The following is a 16,628-nucleotide window of genomic DNA, read 5'->3' as shown; positions in this document are numbered from 1 at the left end:
CTCCTCGGTGCTAATATATAACAGGATTAGGACAGGCCACAGGGATCTCTGATGTGTCCAGTCCTATCCGTTATCACAGATTCGGAAGAGGAAACCCTGACAGGTGTTCAGGTAGGTGACTGAATGTCTTCATTCATGGTCAATACAGGGGTTATGAAATCTTGCATCAAGGAAGGCGAGTTCCTCTTCACAGGCAAACCAATACAGACACAGGGATTCTCTGGGGCTATCCTGTCCATTCCTTATACTGTAGATCTACATATTAAGGTAGGTACACAAAATGTATCTGCTCCTTTGTTGTATTGCACAGATACCCCAGTGAATCTCTTGGGCAGAGATCTACTCAGTCGACCCCACATGTCGATTGCTTTCACGGGGGAAGGTATAGTATGCTCCACTCCAGATTTGTATCCAGTAAGAGAAGCAGCACATTTGCATGCATAATTTAGTGAGAGCGCGATAAGTACATTTGACTTTGTTTCTTTATGTGGTAATGGTTTTACTGAGTGGGGTCCTGGGAATCAGAGATAAGACATGGCTGGTACCGATTGAATTTTTGTTTCTGCCTGCTGTGCTGCAGGAGGAAACACCAGGCAGCATTGGTATGGTGCTCCTAGAAGCAGAAGTCATTAAGAAGCACAGGGTAGTTCTCTCAGGCACTGATGAGGAAGGTGGAAAGTGGCGCACATGTATGTGCATCGATCCGACTTTATCGCTAATGGATGTGTCTGACGAGCAGTTGTTCGAAGACACCGAAGAAATAGGAGATTGGGGTGCCTTGCCAGATAGAGATGGAGCTAAGGGAAGTAGCACAGACCATGCTCATCATTAGAAATACATACTGGAAGGAGGATTTGGGAAAAGTACCACACCATTTATGGACAAGCATTCCTCATGATGTGGGTCTTATGAAGGCATCATGAGTAAGGCACAGACAAAAGGTTCAGGTTCGCTAATACAACTTTTATTAACATCAAAAGGCAGGGTGGAGTAATGCCTAATTTGCCCTATTCTAAGGTGAGATTTCCCTTCCTAAAGAAAACTAAGGATAGTTTGTGTCAGGATGTCCAAATCAAATGACTGCCAAAATCCTATACTTGCCCTCACAAATAACAGAATACAATGTGTAGGGATGTCAGCATCAAAAGAAATAGTGTTCAAAATAAAGTTTGGAGCTTCCTCCAACTCTTGCTGTGTAAGCATCTTCTCCAAGTTCAAAGTGTTTTATACAGTACAGGTGTTTCCTTCCCCAAGAGTTCAAATCTTCCAGCTTTCAAAAAAACAACAGTTAATTGGGACACATTGCAGCTCTGTTGACATCAGTACTTTGCACTGGCTTACATAGATAGTTCAGTTTCTTAGTGTTCAAATCACATAAGCGGCTCTTGCAAAACAAAAGCTTCTTTATGGATACTTTCCTCAACCTCTCCATACAGGGGGGCACTTTGTCTAGGTGCTGTTGTTGGACCACACGGTCCACCCATTACAGGTCACGCAGCCAATGTCCCTTCTTGACAGTTTTCCATCAACAATTGGTCAGTGGGAGAATTGTACCAAAAAGAAAAAAAATGGTGGCACTGTGGTCTCGGCAGGGGAGAGGGTAGGCAGAAGCATAGTGCAACATGTGACAAGGTGTTGGGGCTGGGGCACTGCAATAGTCTAAGTGACTAGTAACTAAAGCTCCTGTTACAACTTTACACTTGCACAAGGACATGAATGGTCAAATCATCTGCACAGAATGGTGAATATGGTCTAAACAGAAGTGGAATGGTAAACAGAAAAAAACTGAAGTAGTGGAACACCGCTCCAGAACATTTCCACTCACTGTGATCACTGCACTGCTTTCCCTTGACAGTGCTGCTTGCTTCTTTCATCAGTGTCACACTCTTCTAACACTGTTGCGTAGCTTGCTGGGGCACCATGCACTTTGCCACCCTGGTTCTGTATTCCTCTGGCTCTTGCCAACACAGGTTTCACTCTGAACCTGCAGGTCATTGAGCTCTTTTGGTTTAGCCCAATACTTGGCTTCTCATTTCATACCTTTCTTAGTATTCACTTGACTTTTGCCCCAGCTTGGGTCTCAAACAACACATTTTGTTTTATCTGCCACGTGTACCACCTTTCTTTCACACCACACCTGAGTGCTCACAATTTTCTTTTGCTCCGAGTGGCATTGAAAAGTGCTTTTAATGTCTTTCAGTGTCTTCGATATTCAAAAGTACTTGTTTCGGCATTCAAAATTACCTCTCTTACATTTCCCCATTAAAAGGTTGCATGAATATATTTGTCTTATTGACAAAAGGGCGCTCTTGCCGTGTCCGGGCCCCCTTTCCCAGGCAAACTCACTAGATGTTTTACAGGCACTTCTGTGAGGTTCCAGGCATCCACAGACTTGCTTTCCCTTTTGGCGTCTCTCACTGTGGAAATGCGGTAGCGTTCCGTGGCTTTGATCCTACTGTCAGTGTGCTGCCAGTGGGTTCATCTTGCCGGCATGAGTCCTCTAGCTATTGACTGTCACTCTGGACCCATGCCTTCCACTCGCCTCGCCTTCCACTGTCTTCACTCTGCACCCAGTCTCGGTTCTCCAGCGATTCTCGTGCAATGGTGCTCTCTCTCTCTCTCTGCTCAGGGAAGTTGCTTTGCTGTCTCTGCATTCCTCGCCTGCTACCCAGCTGATCCTCATCACACTCTTTAAATATCCTGTGCTGAGGTTTGGGATCATTAGAGCTAGTACACTCACCTTGAGACAAGTCACATGTAGTCTGCATTAACTCTGGACTACTCTTCTTCATCTCATTACGAAAATGGTGTTTGGGGAAGTTTTAATAAAGGAAGTGTGCATAACTCCATGTTGTCTCCATCTCGTACCAGTATTGAGGTAGTGTTTGAGGGACATCTTGGGGGGTGGAGGGGAGGGAAACGGCTGACAGTAGCCCACAAAGGCTTGAGAGATTGAGGGTTTATTCTGCAAAGAGAATGGGGGATACCATGTCTCACCTAAGGACACCCTCTCCCCACTCCCCAAGTTCTCTCCACCCAGGTGATCCTCCCTTGCATATTCACCCTCAGGGTCGGGATCCAAAAGCAATGGCCCCTTCCCTGGTCACCTGAGAAGCGGATCCAGGGCTCACAGTCTGTTAAAGAGTGTTGGAGGAGTATGGATAAAACTAAACCCTGGTGCGATATTACCAGGGGTTAAGCAGTACCCCTTGTCTAGAGAGGCTGACAAAGGGAGTTATGAGACCATTATGGTGCTGGAGCAAGGCATTACACAACATTCTGTGTCCACAAGTAACACAGTCATCTCTCCTGTGAAGAACGCAAAGGTGTCCAGTTGGTGGATGGTCCAGGATTTGCACCCTCACAATAACATTGTTGCGGTGGAATTCCTGGTGGTACCGAATCCTGCTACCATCTCTGAAATATCCCTACTGGGTTGACCCACTTCACAGGGATTACATTTGAAGAATGCATTTTTCTCGGTCCCTTAACAGCCCAACTCTCAGTACCTGTAACGTGTAACGTGGTCAGAGATTCAAGCAAACAAGGTTGCCCCAGGGGTGCTGTGAATCCGAGTGTTTTCAACAGGGTGGTTCAAATAAATTTGGGGAACTTATATGTGTACAGTACAGTAATTGAGTATGTGGACAAATTAACTTTGTAGCACTTCAGAAGAGCAGTGTCGAGGAGATTCAATAATGCTCCTAACCCTGCTTGCGGAGAAGGGGTACAAAGTGGACAACGAACATTCCCAATACTGCCAGACAGAGGTAGTATATTTGGGGCAATTGAGATCACCTGCAGAAAGGAAAGGAAGTTAATGTCAGAGAAAGCCACTGCAGTTCAGAATACACCCCAGCCAGTCACTGTGAAACAAATGCAGCAGTTTTTGAGACTCAGTAACTATTGGAGATAATGGATGTTTGACTACTCTATTTGCATGAGGCTGTTACTGCAGGGGCTTAAGGGAGCGCAAAAGGAAAAGGGTCTGATAGAATGGTCTGAGAATATGGTGACTTTCTTTCCATACCTCTCCATCCATACCCCACTCTTTCAGTTTTTCAGCTGTTTTATAGACAAAATGTTTTCCAAGAGGACATCCCTTTCCTTAAAATCTACAAACAGCGTATTCACTGAAGGAATTCTGAATTTGTGCTTCCAATGATAGCAAAACTAATTCAAATCTGATAACACAAATGGGTATGGCCCGAGGTAGTCTTAAAACGCTCTTGCATATAAAATCTTCTAAATTATTAAAATCCTCATAAAACAAACTATGGTGAATCTCAGCTCCATAGATCTACATTGGAACGTTTTGTTTTGCTTTTGTTTTTATAAAGTGTTAAGAGTGAAATGTTAGAACATTTTCCATACTTAAAATTGTCATCTGCGCAACTGCCTTTAAGGCTTTTACATAAAAACTTTCCATTAGCTGTCTCTTACTAGGATTATTAAATATGTCAAACCCTACATATTTCATGCTATCAACCTGAGGTATTGTTTCACCGTCCAACCATAAGGAGTTTTTCTTACTTCTTTTTCCTGCTGTTAAAGTTAACAAATGGGTTTTCCAGATATTTATTGTGAGATCGTTTTTTATGCAATAAGAATGGAAACTATCCACCATTCTTTGGATTCCCACCTTAGTGCAATCTAACAAAATAATATCTTCTGCATACGTTAACCAGACATTTTTTTCTAAAACAGTTGAAGCTATAAATGTCACAGACTTAAGGTGTTCCCCCAAGTCCACCGTGTAAACATTAAACAGAAACAGCGCTAATATGCAGCCCTGTCGAAGACCAATATTGGTAAGAATAGTAGAAGACAGCATTCATCTAAATGTAGCCTAATCTTGAGTGCTTGTGCAAATGAATGAGTAATGCCAGCAGTCCCTTAGGCAACCCCCAATCCTGCAATTTCGTCCACAGTTTATTCCTATTACCACGATCAAAAGCAAGGTAGGGGTCCACCGAGACTACAAACACCTCCTTAGAGACCCCTTTCCAAGCAAGGCGTTGTACATGATTTAGTATCCAAACTGCACGGTTCTACCCACCCCAGTCCGAAAACCGAATTGATTTGTTTCAAGGATGTCATTATTACTTGCCCAATCTTTAAAGGGAGGAGAGCAATACAGACTTGAAAACGTTTGAATCTGCGTCAAGTAACGCAATTGGCCTGTAGTTTTCAGGTACATCTCTTGCTCCTTTTTTAAATATTGGGACAATCTCTGCTAAATTCCAGGATTCAGGGATTTGTTTTAGATGATTAACGGACTTGATAAGACTGCACAACACTTCGCCCCACATTTTGGGATTTGCTTTAATAGCTCCATTACACAGTCCGTTCGGCCCAGGGCCCGCGAATTACTATTATGGCGTATACTAGTTTCAGAGGGCACCATGGGCCAATTTTAATCTTTCGGGCTTTCCCAATTTATTAAGGCATCTACAGGTTAATTATATAATTTACCAAAGTGTAGTATCCAGGTTTGTTCCAGCATAGGATTGGATTACACTCTGGGGCTCTTCTGTAGATGTAATTAATTTCCAGTAGTTTGCGTCACCTTTTTCCATTAAATATGCAAGTATTTATCACCCTCCTTTTGATAAGCCAGTGCTGGCATTGATTTAATTCTGTTTGTATAGCCCAGCTTTAATTTCTTCAGCTCTTTCATTATAGGACATTAATGTACCTAGATGTTTAACAGCTCTCCTGTAGGTTTTCTCAGCCTTAAAAGATTTCTTTATAAAGATCAGGTGATATGGCACCGGACATGCATATTTGTTCATTTCTCCCTGATCATCTAAAATTGCTGTCTGCAGTCTCCTATTGAACTCCCATATTTCATTCTATGCCCAAACCCAATCTATTTATACCTCTTGAAATAGTAAGATCATGCATTTTCCCTACTGGCCCTGCTTGATTGAATAAAGCAAAAGCCACTTTAAATCTGTCATGGCCACTAGGTAATTCCTTGCTAACCTCGGGATTGTTTTCTGCCGTCCACAAATACTCTGAAACAAATGTGAAATCAATCATAGAAGCGCTACTACCACTTTTCCCGGTGTTCAATAGTAATTCCCTTTCTCCTGCTTGCCAGTTATCACACAAAGATTCCAACTGTCAAAGAAATCCCACCATCTCTTCCTTTTTTCACCCTGCAAAGTTTTTGAATATTTGAACACCTATTATTCAATGTACTTAGACAGGTTTAGACAATTTACATTAAAGTCTCCTCCTATTATGATCGATCCTGTCAGATGGCTCTCCCTCCAACCCATCAGGATCCCATCAATATGGCCAATCAAAGCATTGAGACTTTTCAGCATAACTGCAATACATATTAATAAATAACATATGAACAGTCTTTCCCTTCATAACAGTGGGAGTGGCCAACACCCCATATATAGAATATTCTAAAGTGTTTAAGCTCAGGATGACTTAATTTCGCAATCCAATCAAAAGGCCTCCTTTCGGGCATCCTGCCTTCCCCTTGATAGCCATTTGTTGGCAAACAGTAACCATCCATTATCACATTTTCTTTCAAAAATGTTCTTGTAAAATTACAAGGTCATATTTACTTATTTTCCTAGAAGACGATTTCCCTGAGGTGAGCAATTGATTAAATCCCCAAAGTCTCATCCCGGGACTCAGCCATGTTTTCAGATTCTCGAGAAACGCCTCTTTCATATTGCTTCTCACACAAAGTGTTGGTAATACGGTTGGTTTGATGTTCCTTACTGCAGCATTTGCCCCCCTCCCAGGCCAATTTCACCCCCACAGATTTCATAATATCAAACGAAGATGCAGCTACTAATCCCTCTTGGCTTTCTCAGTTTTCCTTGTTTCACCCTCAGAACAATCTCTGGAACCACTTGAACCCTGGAGATATGCCTGGTGCTGCTTAATACACAAGGACCCTTTGGGGCTCTAGTCTTATTGCTATAAGGAACTTCACAATGTTCATAATGATCCTTCCGACTAGCCAGGCTTATATTATCCTCCAAAGGGTAAGAGACTCTCAATTCCGTTTGGCAAGCCTTGTCAGATGAAATATAAATCTCTTGCATAACACAGACATGACTGCCACTGGTAACAATACTCGGCTAAGTCCCACACTTTCGGTCTCAACTTCCTGAGGCCCAGGTGCTATAAGCAAGGGACGAAACAAGGAAACACCTTGAGAACATGAGGAGCTCGAAGACGGCACATGTCGATATTTGCGAAACAGCCCAATAGCTTCAATATCATTTAGAAAATATTGAGAGGCTGTGTCGGACCTACATTTAGGCTTCAGAGGACCATTGTGTGCAAGAAACATTGGGGCAATTCTCTGCCCTTCTTTCGTAGGTATTGTATTATTTGTAGATTCCAAATCAATTGTGAATTTAATGATCTAAGAAATCACTGAGAGGAGTTACTATTAGTTTAATTTCCTTTTTAATACCTTGTTGCACTACTCTCTGCGCAACACACTTCTTTCATTTTTTGCCCTTATTACAGCTTTGGTTTCTTAATAATATAAAAGAAGACTCCATTGTAATATTTAACTGATCCAGGCCTTCCTCCACAGCTCTCAGTCATATACATTCTTCAATTACCTCCAAATCAGGGGGAATATCCATGAATGAGATTCCCATCCTCATTTCCAAATTTCTTCTGGAATTGTTTCTCCTACCCCATTTAGATCAATTGCTCTACGGGAGGGAGGGCCTTTTTTGAGACAATTTGAACATCCTTTTTCCTTATCTCTAGCCATAAGTATTAGTTGGTTTTGAATACTTTATGTTTTTCCAGTAGTCTTAAACACTTTCTCGTGAAAAGGCAAAGAGGTGAATTCCTATTGGATATCTCTTAAAAACCTTTACTAAAGAGGACAGCACACAATTAAGCACAGACAGCACGTGTGGCCCCATGTCAGTTCTATCAAGCTCGAAAGTAAGGAAGAGTCATTTGCTCCAGGTTCCATCTCCCCAGGCAGAGTATCAAAAAGCTCTGGCGTGTTAGACAAAGAATCTTGGGAGAGGCAAAACACAGCTAGAGTGGAACTTGCCCTTGCCTACTCATACTCTACTTGCAACACATTGGGCACAGGAACATACAAGACGTTCAGATCTTCTAATTCAACAGTTTTAACATCTGATAGTTGATTCATGCCTCACTCTCCTTAAGATCACACATGGAAAAAATATCCCAATTTTTTCTGGATGGATGAACCAGTCAGAGTAAAATCCAGACCCAAAAGGCCTTCGTAGGCATCATACGGAACTTGAATTACCCCATTAGTTTCATGAATGGTAATAAGACCATCTCTGCCATCAGTTAGAAAGTCATGTTCATTGCGTAATGGTTCAGTTTCTGAGGAGGGCAGAGAACACTGTGGGTTTTCAGCCAAAGTAACTCACCCCCTCTTATGTGACTATGCAAATTCACGCTATCCAGAGGAAATGTTTACCAATTCAGTCACTCAATCTGTTCACTCACCGTAACCCTCTAGCAGCTTCTTAAAATAACTGAGTTTATGGAAGGTGGCTATTTTGCCAATGTACATCGACTTACACACAGCTTGCGCGACGCTGGTGCAGTGTGTATATAAAGCTTGTGCTGGCTCTGCCTCCAGGTACAGCCCAAAACAAGTCAAGAAAGACCTTGATCACACAGTCCAGAGGAAAGCAGAATCTCACAGCAAGCATGGAACCTATTGAACGCATCCATACATCCCATACGGTGTCACTGTCAATTCTGCAACATTTGTAGCCGAGCCGGTGAAACCGGATATTGCCCACAATTGTGCAATGTATGAGGGAGAAGAGGGAGAGAGGGCGAGTGTTAAGGAGAATGCCTTCGAGGGAGGTGAGGTACTTTTTGTTGACAGGTCCTCAACAATCAATCATGACACTGGTAAGAGGCATACGGGTGCAGCGTTGTGGGCCTTGCGGATGGAAAATAACAGGTCAGAATGAAGAACCGGTTGCTGCCTTCGCGTTACTCTACACAAGAAGCGGAACTAGCAGCACTTACATAGTTGCTAGTAATAAGTAATGGTAAGGCAGTCAGTATTTATTCAAACTCTGCATATGCAACCTCCACTGTGCATTCAGGCTTGTCCAGGTGGCAGAGAAGGTAGTTTAGGAGAGCTGACGGGATCCCTGTCCAGCATGCTGCGCTGCTGTCCAGGTTAATCAAAGCGCTAACACTGTCCACAGAGGTAAGGATTGTTAAATACGCATACTAATCGTACTAATTCAATAGCTTTTGGAAATGATACCGCACACAGGGTGGTGAATAAAGCCGCATATATGCCATTCCCAGATCCCTAGAAAATGGAAACTGTGTCCCAGCAGGTACAGTTTCCAGCTCTGTAAACTGCAGCCCCTTTGAAATACTGGGAAAAGCACCTAAGGAGGAACAGGAGCTCTGGGCAAAGAGGATAGGTCCACTTGCCCATGGATTTGCTGTGGAGACAGGGGCATACAGCGAAGGTATAAATGCCTGCAAAACTGCATTGTGTGGCACTAGAGCCACTAAATTACCCTTGCACACTTCTCAGTGACAAATCGCAGCAGAGCTCCAGAAGGAATGGTCGATCCCAAACCTTCAAGAACAGGTAAGTAGATTCATACGGAATTGTAGTTTACAGAGAATGCAATCCTGTTAATACCATGAGGATGTTAAGAGGATTTTTGGCCAGGCCCTCTGCGCCATTCCAAGAACTCAACATCGACTTTGAGCACATGATAAAATAATTTAACAATTTGCGTAAGCTGATTGTTATAGTCTGCCCATTTTCCTGTTGGATCAAGGCTGGTCCACGCATACAGCCTGATAGCAAGTCAGCAGCAACATTTTGGTGAGGGAGTTATTTCTACAATAGGGAATTTGTAAGGTTGTGAAGTCCAACAATGGGACCCCACTTCTTTAATGCCCTATTCACAGAGATTACTTCATACTTCACTCTTGGGGATTAAACCAAGCTGTGTTCAGTGCACCACCCTTAGGCCAACAGATTAGTGAAAAGGCTAAATGGTGTTCTCAAGTCTCGATTATCAAAAATATGTAGTGATTTGCCTAAAAACTGGCACTATTGCCTACCAAGTGTTCCGTTTTATTTGATGAATCAGCCGGGACAGATCATTACCTTAGCCATCATAAGATTGTGACCGGAACGTAGGTTACACACACCACTCTCACATGCATGCACAGCATCAGATGTACGTAAATCAGCAGAGTTCCTGGGTGAGGAGTTTAGGAAGTACCTTAAGGCCTTAAACAAAAGTGTCAGAATTAAATCTTCACAGGTTGGGTTTTCTCAGAATCAGGCAATCTGAACCAGCAACACCGAAACTGCAGATTTTGTCTTCTTTATCTACTGCATTGATTAATTGTGTCTCTTTTTCAAATGCTTTGATCCATTATTTCACTTTATAGTTTTCTGAGTCTTTTCACTAATAGTTTTTGAACCCTTTTGAATAAAATAGATAGGGGTACGTGCACAATCTCTTTTGTCACTTGTTGGGCATGGAAAACAAGGAGAAACATGTCTTGGATAGAACGCATAGGGTGTATTACCTCTGCACCGATACAGAGGAACCTACTCCCAGATATTTTAACACAGGTTCACTACTTTAAGCAGAAGGAGTGGGTCCTGGCAGCAGCAAGAATGGAAGGCTGCCTATCTTTGTGCAAATCCGACCTCCAGCTATACTAGGATATTGCCCCTGGTATTCTTGCCAGACGGCGCCGGTTCAGTACACTCACGGCCCGGCTATGGAAGCAAGGAACCAAGTACAAGTGGGGGTTTCCATGTAAGCTGCTTCTTCGAGCACCAAGGCCAGAGACTCATGATCGGGTCAGAGAAAGAGGCAAAGGACTTTCTTAAGTAGATGTCAGATGACAGACAGAGCCCAGATGCTGACAGCGCTCACAGCACCTTGAATGATTTAGCCGGAGTGCCTGATGGGGGTGGGAGGAGGGGGCAGCCAGCATGCACGGGTTGTATCTAGGTGCGTTTGTTAGTTGCTTTAGGCAGTTCTGCAGCTATCTTAAGGGCAGTTCAATAACGAGCCATGGCGGGGCCCTGCAGGGAAGTAGTCCCGGCATAACGCCCGATGGAAGGTGCTTGTTTCTGGGGGAGATGGGGACTTTGTTCACTGAGGGGGTTTTCAGCACATTCGAGTGGGGGCAGGTATTTCATTGGGAGAGGTAACATCACAATGGGCTGGCATAACGTCTTTCTGACCCCTTTTATGTTGGCAATGGCACAGCTATTCTTAAGGAATATAACTCATGCGGTTGGAAATGTAGTGTATCCTGAAGGCTGGCGACTCTCAACGCCAGTCCACACACATCATGCAGGATAGTGACATACCGGTGGATGCCCCTGATCTTACCCATTATACTTGGAATGTCCAGGGGCTAAATTCCCCAAAGTTCCGGCTTCGAGTTCCCAGTCTGCCCCAGTCTCTATGTTGTTTACCCAGAGGAGCTGCACAATGCTGTGAAGTCCTGTAAAGTCCTGTGTTTGCGTTTACCTATTTAAACACATTGAGGGCACGGAGTTCCGGCTCAGACTTCCCAGTCTGCTGCAGGTCGCCGGGCCATGGCAGACTCTCCAAAACCTGGTCCCCAAACACGACACAAAACGCTACAGCAACGCCGCATGTTGAACCCTTGGACGGCTGTTAGGGAGAATTCTCTGTTAAGGCTAATTTCCCAAACCTAGCGAGTCCCCCAGCAGCTTTCCTGGATTTTTGCGGTTTATTTTTTCTCCTGCTAAAAGTGAGACTCTCGTTCTCCCACTCTTAGACATGATTTGAGATATCCTTTGACTTTGGAATGTGTTTTATGGGCTATGGGGTCTTTTACTCCATAGGGCTTCATGTGTTTTTGGTATGTGTGTTACACAGCACCCTCCGTGCCGTAACACAGGGGTGTCATAGTGACCCCCAACCATAGACTCCGTACCCTGGGACTGACTACTGTCTCCCAGGGCATGTAAAGTCACTGTTGGCTTTACTTTCCTAAATTGTGAACAGAACCAGTATAAACCATCATATTGTGGGCGTACTGGCAGGGGCAATTCGATTGCGCCTGGGTCTGTTGTTCGAGGGGGCACTGTCCAGTCCCCCCTGAGCGAGTTTTGGCTGGTGGCAGTGGATACTACTTTTTATATTCAACCGCAAATATAGTCCTATGGGATTTTCCCATTGAGGACAATACTTTTTAACATAGCCTCAAACATACCGCCGGTTTATTTATTTAATATTAATTCACCGGTTGGTATTTTTTTGCCAGAACTCGGTTCCAAAATGGCGTTTGGGTTCGCTTCTGTGACTCCAACTCAAGTCGAGCCCTTTGTTCCACTTTTTGGCGGGCTTCTCCACAGAAGCCTCCAAAAGTGGTGCCACTCTGTCTGGGTACCACAGGGGGTGTGGGAGGGGGTTTAGGCACCCTGGACTGAGTTGTCTCGGCAACTCAAGTCGCACTCTTGTGTGATTGGCCCAGTGGTGAGCCGCCCGGCTCACCACTTAGCATGTATGAGTGACAGCTAGGACTGATGAATGGGGGTTTTCTGCATAAAAGCAGGGACTGGGACTTCAGACGTCGCCACAGGACCAAAGAATCCGAAGAGGGAGAAGCTGAGCCGACCTGCAATGACGACACCACGGGTGGAGCCCTGCTGAATCGACTCACCACTTCTTCCAACGAAAGAGGAGATCTTCATCCCGAAGAGTCTTCTTCCTTTGACTGGTGCGGATAACCAGTTTGCCTGCCTTTTTGCCTTCCCGGATCATCTCGTGGCCGCCTTGCCTGTGCCAACCACCCCGGCAACCGGGATACCACGTTTTTCCACTACCACGAATAAAAGGGTAGTACCGTTTTACCGGAGAACTCCGCGGCTGGTTTCTTCCCTGGCAGTGCAACGACCTTTAGCTTTCCTCCACGTCGAGATCATCTCTTCCTCTGGACGACGCCGCAACATCCACTGCCAGGAACAACTTCTCCCGCTGGAGGATTCTCTCCACTTTCAAGGTACTGTGTCCGCCTGGCCTCCCTCGCAACGGTCTGTGTGGGGTGTCTCGTAAATCCTCAACTTACCACTTGGGACGCCCTAGGCTGGCTAACTGAACTTTTCTGAGCTGAACCGATTCCTTTTTAAACTCTCTGCAAGACTTTCCAAGCCTTTTAAACTGTGTGATCTTGGGCGCATTGGTGTTGTACTCTCTCCAAGAGAGAGCCTGGCCTCTGAACCTTTTGCTCACAAGTAGACTTTGACTTTCCTGCCTTGCTGAGTGCTTCTAAAGTATTGTGTTGTGTGCTGTTCCTAATTTCTGCCTTTTCCCTACCTTTTTCTTAAACTTATTGGAGTGCCATCTTTAGTTAAGCGCTCACCTCTGTCTGGAAATAAGTGGTGTTAACTAAGACTTGTCTAATAAGGAATTAAGGATGTACATATATTAATAGTGACTGTGTTTTTGAACTTGCTTATAATAATAGTGCTAGAGTGTTTCTAAGTGTGTCTTTAAATAAATAATTATATAGTTGATGCCAAAGCTCTGGTCAGTGTTCGCTTGTGCTATTGTATTTTGGTACCTATCTTGCATACTCTATATACTGTCAAACTCTTCTTGAGAGAAGTCTGCTGCTCAGCCACAGCTACCAGGTAAATCTGGGTGGTACAGACTGCTACCAATTGGGTGTACTGCCAACACCTGTAGTCTTAAGCCTTTTGCAGTGGTCCCTAAGGGAACTGCACAGGTTTCTGCCTAACAACGGCTGCTAATAAAGCAGATGCGACGAACGCAAAGGTAAGCAAACAGACTGTTGCCTTACCGAAGAAACAATCTGTCGAGTCAATGGGGGTGGGGGTTGCCGTTGCAGGTGTTGTGGTCAGCTTGGAATTAAGGCCACAGGTGGATCTGGCTGCGACTTCAGTTCTTCCTGACATGTTGCCTTTAAATTTTAGTGGCTGCGAAAATGTGAACAAGAATGAATCCTTGAGGCTGGATACGTCTGCCTCAATAGTGTTTCCTCAATCCGCCTTGTTGTCTTTAAATAATTTGGAACCTCTTTCAAACCGGATGCCTGAAATGTGGAAGACGTTAATTAGTCCTGACACTCCAGAGCTCCTTTACTCACAGTTTGAGATCACTGATGCCGACCTGATGATGGTACCGATGTTGAACCCCCATTAAATGAAATAGAACTAAACAATTTACAAAGTGCAAACGGCTCACAGCTAACAATATCTGAAAATTCAACGCGGGGCACACAGCCACTGAGTGCGTTGCCAAAAACCCACAGCAATGATTTTACCTAAACCATTGTCAGACGAAGCTGATGCACGTTTGATGGCGTCAGTTAAAAATTCTGATACTACATCTGGACTATCTCAGAAATTGACTAGTGCTGCCCTGAAAAGTCATAAAATGATGCAACTGCACGTAACCCAAGAAGATGGCTTGGTGCCTAGTGGGAAAAAGGTGCTATGCTATCATGCAGTGCTCAATGAGAATATGCATGAGAAACCTGCAGAGCGATAACTGAATTTGCTGGTTTTGACGTCTAATGACACTAACATAATTGAACAGCCAGTGACTCACCTAATTGATGACGCTCCGCCTGAAATAGAAATCCTTGGAAGACCGGAGACATCAGTCGCTAAGACGTGCATGGCGTCTTCTAATCCATCTACTCAAGCTGAGGGTTGCATGCAAAGTCAGGGAAATATATACTAGTTCCAGAAGCTACCTGCCAGGGCTGCAACTGGGAATCCCTTGGACCAGCTTATCGTTCCGGATTCGCCAGTTTTGTTTGTAACGGCATACTCTGATAATACCAACATAATTAAAATGCACGAGTCGACAACAAGATCACTGGGATCTACTTTGCCTTTTCAACTTTCAGAACATGTTAAGACCAACACAAGCACTCCAATGGCGACAATGAGGAAAAGAAATAGTGCACAAAGGTCTGTGTTAGCTCAAAGCAATGGGCACTCATTGGAAGCCCAAATGCCAAATGAAGATGTCTTGAAACATTTGAGTATTGGGGCAGAAAATATCTCCCACGTACCTGCAAAGGCTAGTCTATCTTCTGCGGCTGCCATGCAAATTCACAACAATGTCCTGGCTGCATCATCTCTAGCCCTGATAACGTTTGTGAAACTTTACGAAGCCCTAAAAGAAACGATTCACGATCAAGGTGCAATGTGTTTAAACCTGAACCAAAATATTGAGCAAATAGAACATTTCAACTGTTTCCTAAAAGACAAAATACAAGATGAGGCTGATTTAACAGTGCAGTGGCAGCAAAGGCTAGGTGATGTGGCTACTCGGCATCATTGCCAAAACGAGAACTTAGCTGAAGGTGTTTTGGATGCCATCAAATGGATGCGAAAAAACCATAGCTCTGACCCAGGTGTCTGCGCATAAATTGTACAAAAAATACTGACACGGAAGGATCCAACTTGTTGCAATCGGCTGTAGACTTCGAGCCAAATTCAAACTTAATTGGCAAGGATTCTCTGACTTATGTAGTTTCGGCAGAGCTCCAGCCGACCTCAACAGTACTCAAATCAGTTGATGGGGATGAATCTTTACAAACTTTGCCTGTGCAAAAAATCAAAAGTGGAAATGGAAAACATTTCCTTCAAAAAAAGCACTCAAACAATGATGACGGGAGTGAAGGTGTCAGAGGCTCTGAAATTGAGGTGTCTATTCAAGAGCCAACAATCATGCCTGAGAAACACTTCGCCATTTGGTATCTTTATTGGTGCGGTGAGGACTACAATCCCAATAGCAAATACAAAAATTCTGGTGGCTACGAGAGAAATTGCAGTCCATGCCGGTGCCCGGAAAACAGTTAAGCAGGGCCAAATGCCTGGAAACGCCAAGGTCAAGAAATTCATAAGAAATCCATCTTCACCGCCAAGGCTAAGTTTATTTCAACGAGATACTGGCATCAAAAATAAAAGGCCAGACCTCACCATAAAAAAAACTGCTCAAGCTCGTATTGACAAAGGCAAACAAAAACCAGCACAAAAACAAAGAAGAATAATCTCAGACTCTGATACAAGTGGAAAAACATCTGCATCCACTTCAATAAATCTTTGGGATTTATCTACATACTCGATTCATGATGATCAAGATGCGTCTATTGCTTCCTGTTCACATCAACTTGCTACAAGGAGGGAAAGTGGCCAGAAATCCAATGAAGCTATGTCGGCCATTAAAAATGCAGTATTCGCCGATGACCAAAGGCTAAAAACGAAATTCACGACAAATCAACGCAACCAGCGCGTTCATTTCAAAACAAGGGTTCACGATAGAAAAATCAGCAAAAGAGCATCTCAATGTCTCAAACTACGTTATCAAAACATTCAAACTGATGAGTCTGAAGTAAATTTGAATCGAACGAACATAATTAAATTGTTCAAGTGTGTTCTACTTTTGCGTACAATTGAATCAGACGATATAAAGATTGTCGAATATGCAAAAGAAAAATCTTCAGATCAGGTGCTCCTACACATTGATTCAGCAGGAGTACGAAGTACCCTATTAAGAGCTAGTGATGATCTTCTGTTCTTTGGATTTAAGATCTCGGTTGAACCCGATAAAGAA

General features: G+C 43.8%; 1 protein-coding gene across 38 annotated transcripts in view; it reads right to left on the bottom strand.

Moving 5' to 3' along the window:
• GPHN (gephyrin) overlaps positions 1 to 16,628 on the bottom strand; it is a 2,801,546-nt gene that overhangs the window by 1,717,085 nt on the left and 1,067,833 nt on the right. The window lies entirely within an intron of this gene.

The sequence above is a fragment of the Ambystoma mexicanum genome, chromosome 14 (assembly GCF_040938575.1).
Source record: "Ambystoma mexicanum isolate Mex_15411 chromosome 14, UKY_AmexF1_1, whole genome shotgun sequence".
Taxonomy (NCBI): Eukaryota; Metazoa; Chordata; class Amphibia; order Caudata; family Ambystomatidae; genus Ambystoma; species Ambystoma mexicanum.
This window is presented reverse-complemented; position numbering and strand designations above follow the sequence as displayed.